Source organism: Polypterus senegalus, unplaced genomic scaffold (genome assembly GCF_016835505.1).
Source record: "Polypterus senegalus isolate Bchr_013 unplaced genomic scaffold, ASM1683550v1 scaffold_4203, whole genome shotgun sequence".
Taxonomy (NCBI): Eukaryota; Metazoa; Chordata; class Cladistia; order Polypteriformes; family Polypteridae; genus Polypterus; species Polypterus senegalus.
In genome coordinates this window covers 14298-22946 of record NW_024382523.1, presented here as the reverse complement: position 1 = coordinate 22946, position 8649 = coordinate 14298, and the positions used below count along the sequence as shown (strand labels likewise).

The window sequence follows — 8649 nt, the reverse complement described above, 5'->3', positions numbered from 1 at the left end:
TGATGGCATATGGAAAGCTATGGTGGACAAATTAACTCAGGGATAATGGCAAAGAAGTTAAAGAGGACTGGATGTGCTAGTCTAGGGGCAGGAATATTTTTTTGAAAAACAATGAACAAATAGTTTTCATACATCTTGATTAATTCTGCGTGCCCTGCAGCCCACGTTAGTCCATGCAGGGGTGCGGTCTTGGTGACAGTGTTTTATGTTAACTGAACTTTTAGTGGCCATGGACAACCATTCATGTTCACCATTACAGCATAAATCTCTAACAGAAGTGCAAAGAAGTTTAGCATTAAGTTTATTGTACTTCACATAAAACTATTTTAATCGGTTGTCAATTTATGGGTATTGCAAAGGGTATATTTATTGGATTACTGAGAGCTGTAAGAATGTCAAAATATAAGAAAAGTGACACAGTCACTAGAGCAAAACCCCTGTGCAATTCAGCGCGAAGTAAAATGTTAAGATTAAACATTTCAAACTAGACTAGCTCGCCAAGTTATTTGACAAGATTTATCCTGTCACCATTATAAGATAAAAACAACAAAAACAAATTTGTTAATAATTTAGCTGTGCGACTCAATTTCTACACAGGTTATTGAATTGTTAAACCTGGGATGTTAAACTATTTGCAAATGTTAGAGCTCCTTTGAAAAAATGTATTAAAAAGTTGTTTAGGACAAAGTAAATAAATGATATTAATTATTTTTACCAATTTATTCCTTATCTGGCACCACAAATCAATTGACCAAGATAAGTTGCTGTTCATACTGTCCTTTCTAAATCAACTCATCCTCCTTGTGATCTATGAAATAAAAGCAACTTAAGGTTTTTTGGCATTGCTATATTACATTGCTGTATTACATGTGAGTGGTCTGCAGATGATAAGAAATTAGAAAAGTGGCCTCTTGCCCGAGTGCAGACTGGTTTTCTCTTAAAAATGAAAGTTTTATTGATTTTCTGTATTATATGTTTAGGCTGAAATTTAGTTTTTATCTTTCCATTTTCCAGGTCCTTTAACTTAATAAATCCATATTTTCAATGAACTTATCAATATTTATCAATTCAAGTATTCATTTCTAATAACATTTATTTATTATTATTTGGAATCTTTAAGAACCTCATTTAAAAAATAGATATTTAAATATGCATTGTATATGCATGGTGTGTTTGTGTTCATTATTTTATTTTTAAGTTTTGTTGCATTTTGGTTTTTTAATGCTTGATAAAACTTAGTAAACCACCAACTCTGAAAAAAATATTTTGACCAAGAAATGAAGGGCCAAAGGAAGAAGCAGAGGTCATAACAAATACAGTATGAGAAAAACAACAAAAAAATATTTTCCCTAGTTATCTAAGAGTTATATCTCTCTATTATAAAAAAAAATCTTGCGACAAGACAAGACTTTTGCCATGAGATTTTTTCAAGTCACACCCTCCTGTCAACCATTTCAACCATGGACATGGTCCTCTTACCTCTCATTTGTGTGAATGCTTTTGACACAAACACTTCCTGCTCTCTCAGCGCGTATAAATTTTAACGTTTTCCTCACTTTAAGTTACCAATTAAAGAAGACATATTATATCCAAATCTTATTAAAGAATTTCATCACGAAGGGTTATCAACAGAAAAAACGAGTACACGGGCAATCCTGGCACCAAGAAACCATGAAGTAAAATAAATTAACGCCAAAAATGTCGATCCGTTACACAGCAAATTGGTTAAATGGGTATCAATAGACTATGCTGAAACAGTTGGTGGTGATCGTGCGGAAGATGAAAACATCAACTTACAATATCCCGAAGAATATCTACAACCATTAACACCATCCGGTCTTCCACTGCACAAATTACTGTAAAAAGAAGGATGTATCCAAGAAAGCTAATGTAGTACATCTTCCACAGATAACATTAGAATTCATTTTATTTAATAGAAAGAAACAAACGAAATTCACTCATGGGCAGTTATACATTGCATTATCATGATGAAAGTCCAAACACAGAATCAAAATTCAATGCAATATTGCGAAAATAGAATTCAAAAAAAATTTTTTTACTGAAGTTTTACAATAAAAGTGTAAGTTTAAAAAGTATTTGCATGTTAATTTCAAAGCCAAACAGAATGAAATCATATTAGCTTAACAAATAACTCTAATGCAACATGAAACATAATTTACTTTCAAATTATTATGTTTTACTGTTTTTAATATGGTTAATTACTCACGCATCCCCATAGCGGCGGCAGAACCGCAAAGAGGCTAGTGTATAGCACAGGCCCAGGGATTGGCGAGCAAAGTGAGCAGGGGGCAAAGCCACCTACTAATGTTATAATGCAACAAAGATTGTAAATGTGACAATGTACACTGCCATCTTAAATAGTGATGGCGTAATGATGTCATACTACCTACTCAATTGACATCACAACATGCCAATTTGTTTGGCAATGTATGTCATTATTTTAAAGAACATGGTAGTGCCCACGCTTAAACATTGTAAAATGACGACAAAACAGTGCTATGAAATATAATCAAATAAGTGCAAAACAAAAACAATTACATTTTTAAGTATTTTTAAGTTATCTAAACTAATCAGAACTTAGTTATAAAAAATAATTTCACATTGAGAGCTGAAGGTACTCATACACAGACTCTTACTCTTAATCAGTTTTCCTTATTGAACTTTACCCTTACATGTTGCTATAGCTACACTTTTGTTAATGTCTTTGAAAATGTCTTAGGGCAAAAATAAATACACTTTACTGACTACCGCTTGATTATTGTGGTTGTTTTCTCATAAATGGTGAAAATCTATTTCAACATCCAGAAACATGATTTTCTCCTGTTTCATCAGTCATATAAAAGCAAACCATCTATCCATCCATCCATTATCCAACCCTCTATATCCTAACTACAGGGTCACAGGGGTCTGCTGGAGCCAATCCTAGCCAACACAGGGCACAAAGCAGGAAACAAACCCTGGGCAGGGCGCCAGCCCACCCTTGGGAGCACACACACACACACACATCAAGCACACACTGGGGCAATTTAGAATTGCCAATGCACCTAACCTGCATGTCTTTGGACTGTGGGAGGAAACTGGAGTACCCGGAGGAAACCTATGCAGACAGGGGGAGAACATGCAAACTCCATGCAGGGAGGACCTGGGAAGCAGACCTGGGTCTCCTAATTGCGAGGCAGCAGTGCTACCCAGCGCTGCCCTTAAATGCAAACCACAAACAAGTATCATGTTAAATTCAAATACTACACAATAAAAAAAATATACGCAACAGATAATCTGATATATATAAATGCTGCCAGGAATTACAAATTGTTTGAAAGAAAAATAAGGCAACTAATTTTGTACTTACTGCTGCCCACCATAAGCGTGTGGAATGCTGGTAAAGTTGGTTTCCTGAACATCATGCTCAACAGTATAAACCATTGCAGAAAATGTGAAAATGCCTACAGTTATGAAAAGAAAGAGACATCCAACTTGCTGGTAACATTGTTTTAGGGTAAATCCAAAAGCCCGTAATCCAGTTGAATGACGTGCTAGCTTTAGTATCCGAAAGATTCTCATTAATCGCATTATTCTCAGGACTTGTCCAACTTTACCCACCCTAGCAACTGTCTCAATATCATGATCATGTCTCCCATAGTCTTCATTTTCAAAGGTCTCTAATACTATCTGAAGATAAAGTGGAAGGATTGCTATTAAGTCAACAGCATTTAAAACACTTCTAACAAATCGATTAATATCTGGTGTAGAAAAAAGCCTCAAGAGAAATTCTATTGTGAAGAAGGCTATACATAGTGTTTCAACATATTCAAGGTAGGTTTTACCACTGGGATTTCCTGAGTGAGTTTTGTATTGCATTTCTTCAACAGTGTTTAACGTCATTGCAACCAGAGATACTAACACAAAGAGACTTGAGGCAACAGCCATTATTTTAGCAGTGATAGATGAAAAGGGTTTCTCCATGAGATTCCATACCTTCTTCCTCTCTTCACCATATTTCATGTCCTTAAAAAGGTCTTCATTTTCTTCTCTTTCAATTTCAGCTTGTAGTTCTTTCTGAACCTTTAACTGCTCATTAAGCTCATCTTGCCTTTCTTCAAATGAAATTCGGCAGCATCTTTGGCTATTTTGATTCTAACCCCCAGTAGTTTATCTCCTCTAGGAAATTTCTTGGACAAAATTCATCCTTAATCCATAAAACTCCAGTTCTATAAAAGTTAAAAACATAATGAAAAATATCTGGGTCTCTGTCAAAGAAATATTCGTTGTTTTGTACAGTGTAATCATCACACAGGTCTAGCTTCCTGCTTTGATCTGTATATGTGGCAAGTCTGCCAATTCTTGTTTTTGGATACCTTGCTGCAATTTTGTAGGCAATCTTGTATGTCTTCCCACCAACATTAATGTTCAGCATACCATTTTTCACAGGAGAGTTTAGTGTGGATGGAGATAGAAAAATTGTATCCTCATGAAGGAAGTCAGTATGTTGGAGGTAAATCTGATCTGAGTCACAGTTTACCTCCTGCAATGATGTCCACTTTTGATTTGATTGTCAGTTTCAAGGGATGCAACATAACCACTCTTTGTGGCAGAAGAAGAAGGTATTATGCTTCCCAATTTACAGGTTACAAACAAACTTTGTCTTCTTTCCTTCATTTTCAGCATTTTGCTTTTAAATTTTGTAGGGATCCAGGAGTTACACTTTTGTTTTTCAGAGTAAATGCCTTCCTATGGATAGCGTACCCAATGGAATACCAGCTGCATGCTTGCAGAAGACAGAGAGGATCTTTAAATATACTTTAAATATTATCTCTGCCTTTGAGTGACGTCCTTGAATATGTAATCGCTAATCTCTTGAAGCAACTGGAAGCATTAAAAGCATACAGACAGGCTCACATGCATTTGCATAAGCCCTCAAAAGCTCTTTTTAGATTAAGATTTAATGATCCTCTAAGATTACATGTATAAGTTTTACAAGAGATGCTAGGACACTAATACAGAAAGCACATTGTCCTGACAACATTATCCCACAATTGATACAAATCATTTTTCAAATAATTTTATTTTTCTGTCATGTCTAATGTTGAATCATTTTTTTCCTTCACAGTTCAATATTTTTATAATGGGGCACAAAGTTCATTATTATCATTTATTTTATGCCTTACTGGGTTAGGATCATGGTAGTAACATACTGAGCTGGGATGACCAGACCACCTCATCCCCATCAATTCTCTTTTTTCAGGCTACTCAAGAGAGCGATAATCCTTACAGGATGTTCTTGGTTTTCCCCCCTTTTCCTCAGCCAACTATTCTTAATTTAATGAACAAAACCACCTTAACTGTCTCCTCTTGATTCATAGGCACAGTAGTTCTAAATGGAGGTCTTCTCATATTGCTCCTCGCCATATTATTGAGAGTGAGCTCAGAAACCATGTGCAGGAACCTCATTTTATTTGCTTGTACTTGAACAATCTATAAATGACCCTGATAAAATAAATCCAAAAAGAATTTCTTAATAATCCATATACCATGACCCAATTCTGAAATCAGGCTTGGTATTGGTGTTCCCTGGCAAGCATCTGGTGGCTGGATGAAAATGTAGTTTGGTTATACTCAGAATGGAGCGGACATGTCTCATCACTTGAAAAAATAAGCGTGTAGGCTGGGAGAAGTGCCAATGAGTAACAGACAGAAATGGGCATCTGGGGCAGCAATTCCAATTTGGTAAGTCTATTTTACCATGAAGGATAAAACTATAAACTTTGCTTTTACAATAAAAGAAAAGCTAAAGTGCATAGGGTTTTAGAAATTGGAATTATAATAGAATGGGCTTTTCTTAACATTTGTAAAAAAATAAAAGAACCATGGGGATAATAAATGTTAACTATTGGCTTATACTTTAGATACTGGTACTGTGGTGGGGAGTGAAGGGAATAGGATAATGTGGTGTAGTGGTTTTAATGCTCATTGTACTTAGGGCATTGTGGGGATGTAAACTACAGACTAATTGATGGAAGAGGAACAAGAATGATAATAATACAATAATATTGCCTCTAATTTAAGAGGCGCTTTTTCCGCTTTCCAAACTTAAAGCTGGAGTGCATCTTAAATTCAAGGTATTTCATTGTCACACTTCAAATGGTCTTCTACAACTAAACAAATACAGTAAGTAATCTCTTGAGAGCTTATGAAAGGGCACACAAGGTAGCTCATGTGCCAAGTGAAAGTGATTCTATGATAGGAAAAACATTGTTTCTGTACACCAGCATATACTTGTAACTCTTGTATATACCAGTAAAATCTATTTTTGAAAGGGGAGGGTATCAGGCAACTTAAATTTGAAGGAATCTTATAGAGTGACTTTCCAATTGCTCAAAGTGCTTTTGACAAGGATCCACTTTACAAGTGTTTACGTGTAGGTTTTACAGCTGTGTCACAAAAAGATTAAGTGACTTGCTTAGAGTCTCAGGAAATCAAAGGTGGAAATGAATGTTTTATACACTAGTACTTTCACAACACGTTTTGGCCTACCAGGTCTGACCGGCATCTTCCCCCACCATCGAAGCCAACTCACCACCAGTTGACAGCTCCGCCTCTCTTCACCCGAGTGTCCAAGACATATGGCGCAAGTCCGATGACCACGACCACAAAGTCGATCATCGAACTGAGGCCTAGGGTGTCCTGGTGTGCCAACAGCATTCTCCGCATCGAGAGGAGTCAGATGAGGTGGCTCGGGCATCTGATCAGGATGCCTCCTGGACGCCTCCCTGGTGAGGTGTTCCGGGCACATTCATCCAGGAGGAGGCCCCGGGGAAGACCAAGGACACACTGGAGGGACGATGTCTCCCGGCTGGCCTGGGAACGCCTTGGGATTTTCCCGAAGAGCTGGAAGAAGTGGCCGGGGAGAGGGAAGTCTGGGCCTCTCTGCTTAAGCTGCTATCCCCGCGACCCGACCCCGGATAAGCGGAAGAGGATGGATGGATGGATGGACACAAGCACTTTCTACCTCTCACTTTCTACCTCTCTATTTCTCCCTCGACTGCCTTTATTTTCTCATCCCTTCCCGCTTCCCTATGTCCAACAGGGAGCATTAGCTCCACAAATGGACCAGGTTCAATGCTGGGAAATGCATTGTTCAAAACTTGCTCTACTTACAGTGTAGTGGGGCTACATAATAATAAGTATTTGTTTTTTGTCTGTGCTGAGTGTGTTCTGTTTTCATTGTCCTGTTTGCTATCTTATATGTGTGTATCAGTAAATGTTGTCCCAGTAAGTTAACAGGTGAAGGATGATGAAGGCAGACCGTAATCCCAATACGGAAATTACTTGTTGAATCCACCTGTTACATCAGGGACATTCTGTATTTAAACAAGAGGAGTAAAAGGCAAAAAAGGAGGAGAGAGAGAGAGAATAGAAAAAGAATGATTTATGCATCCATATTTCAACGCATTTACGTTCATCATATAAGTTCATTACGTGCTTCTTAAGGATCTGTATCATTAACACAACTGCCAGCCCTGAGAAACCCCAGGGTTTGGATACTTATCAATCATTGCTGATAAATAGCTTCTATTAAGGAATCTTTCACAATCAAGCATTGATAAATACAGCAGTTAGCTGAGGCAGTCTTGGTGCTGTAGCTGTTGTTTTCTCAAGATGCTGTCTGCAGAGGTTTAGAATATGGACAGTAACAAACAGAAGCAATTCAAAAGTCCCTGGTGCTTTTCATCTGATTCCCACCAGCACAAATAAAGAGCACAGTACTTTATCTTCTTTTCTTTTTATTCTTGTCTCCTTGTGCCTCCACTTCTCCTCTGGCAAACTTTGTCCTCATCCTCCTGACTCTGGCCCTTCAAATAGAGTGAGGCAACTTCTTTTACAGACCACCTGGAAGTGAGATCTCCTTCCAGTCGATAAAGGGCTCAGCAGTTCCCCATGTGCTCCCTGGCGGTGACCACTAACCTCAACAGGGCTGAGTTTCCAAACTCCAAGCTCTTAGCACTGTACAAAGCCAGGGGGGCTGCCCTCTGCTGTTCCAGGGAAAGTACTGCCCCGCACAAGCTCTCCCCTCAGTTCCATCTATCATGCAGGCATCCCGGCTGGGCTGGGTAAGAGCCCCAGCTGTCTATCACACAATCTGGGTCTCTCCATGGTATGAAGAAAGACCCTGCTCTGTCTGCACCCTTTGACTTCCATTTGATGGCTGCTGCCCTGGTTTTGGACTGAGGAGCATGGGCGCCAGCACTAATAAACCACTCTGTTTAATGCAGCCCACCCTCTTTCTCGTGTTCTGCTGGGCAGTCAGTCATCATGCCCACATCCACTGTTGGACTTCTGGCTATTCACCTTCCCTTAGATATAGCATCCGGAGGTAATTTGCTCAAATGTCCCTTTTTCTGTGCAGTACCAGTTACACTTACCTGTACCACAGAATTTACCTGGGAAGGGAGTTCGACCCAAGTCGCCACAGATAAAACTCTGCCTTCTCCATTGGCGCCATGGTGGTCTTCCTCATTTCCCTGAAAATGTTCTTTAGGTCTCTGATGAGCTGCAATAAAGCATGTGCATGGGGCTGGAGTATCCTCTCCAGCTCCCACACATCAAAATCAATAGTTAGTTTGGAAGGCG

General features: G+C 38.6%; 1 pseudogene; it reads right to left on the bottom strand.

The window, feature by feature from the left end:
* Nucleotides 1-3370: 3370 nt before the first annotated feature.
* Nucleotides 3371-4558, bottom strand: LOC120521099 (annotated as a pseudogene).
* Nucleotides 4559-8649: the final 4091 nt, after the last annotated feature.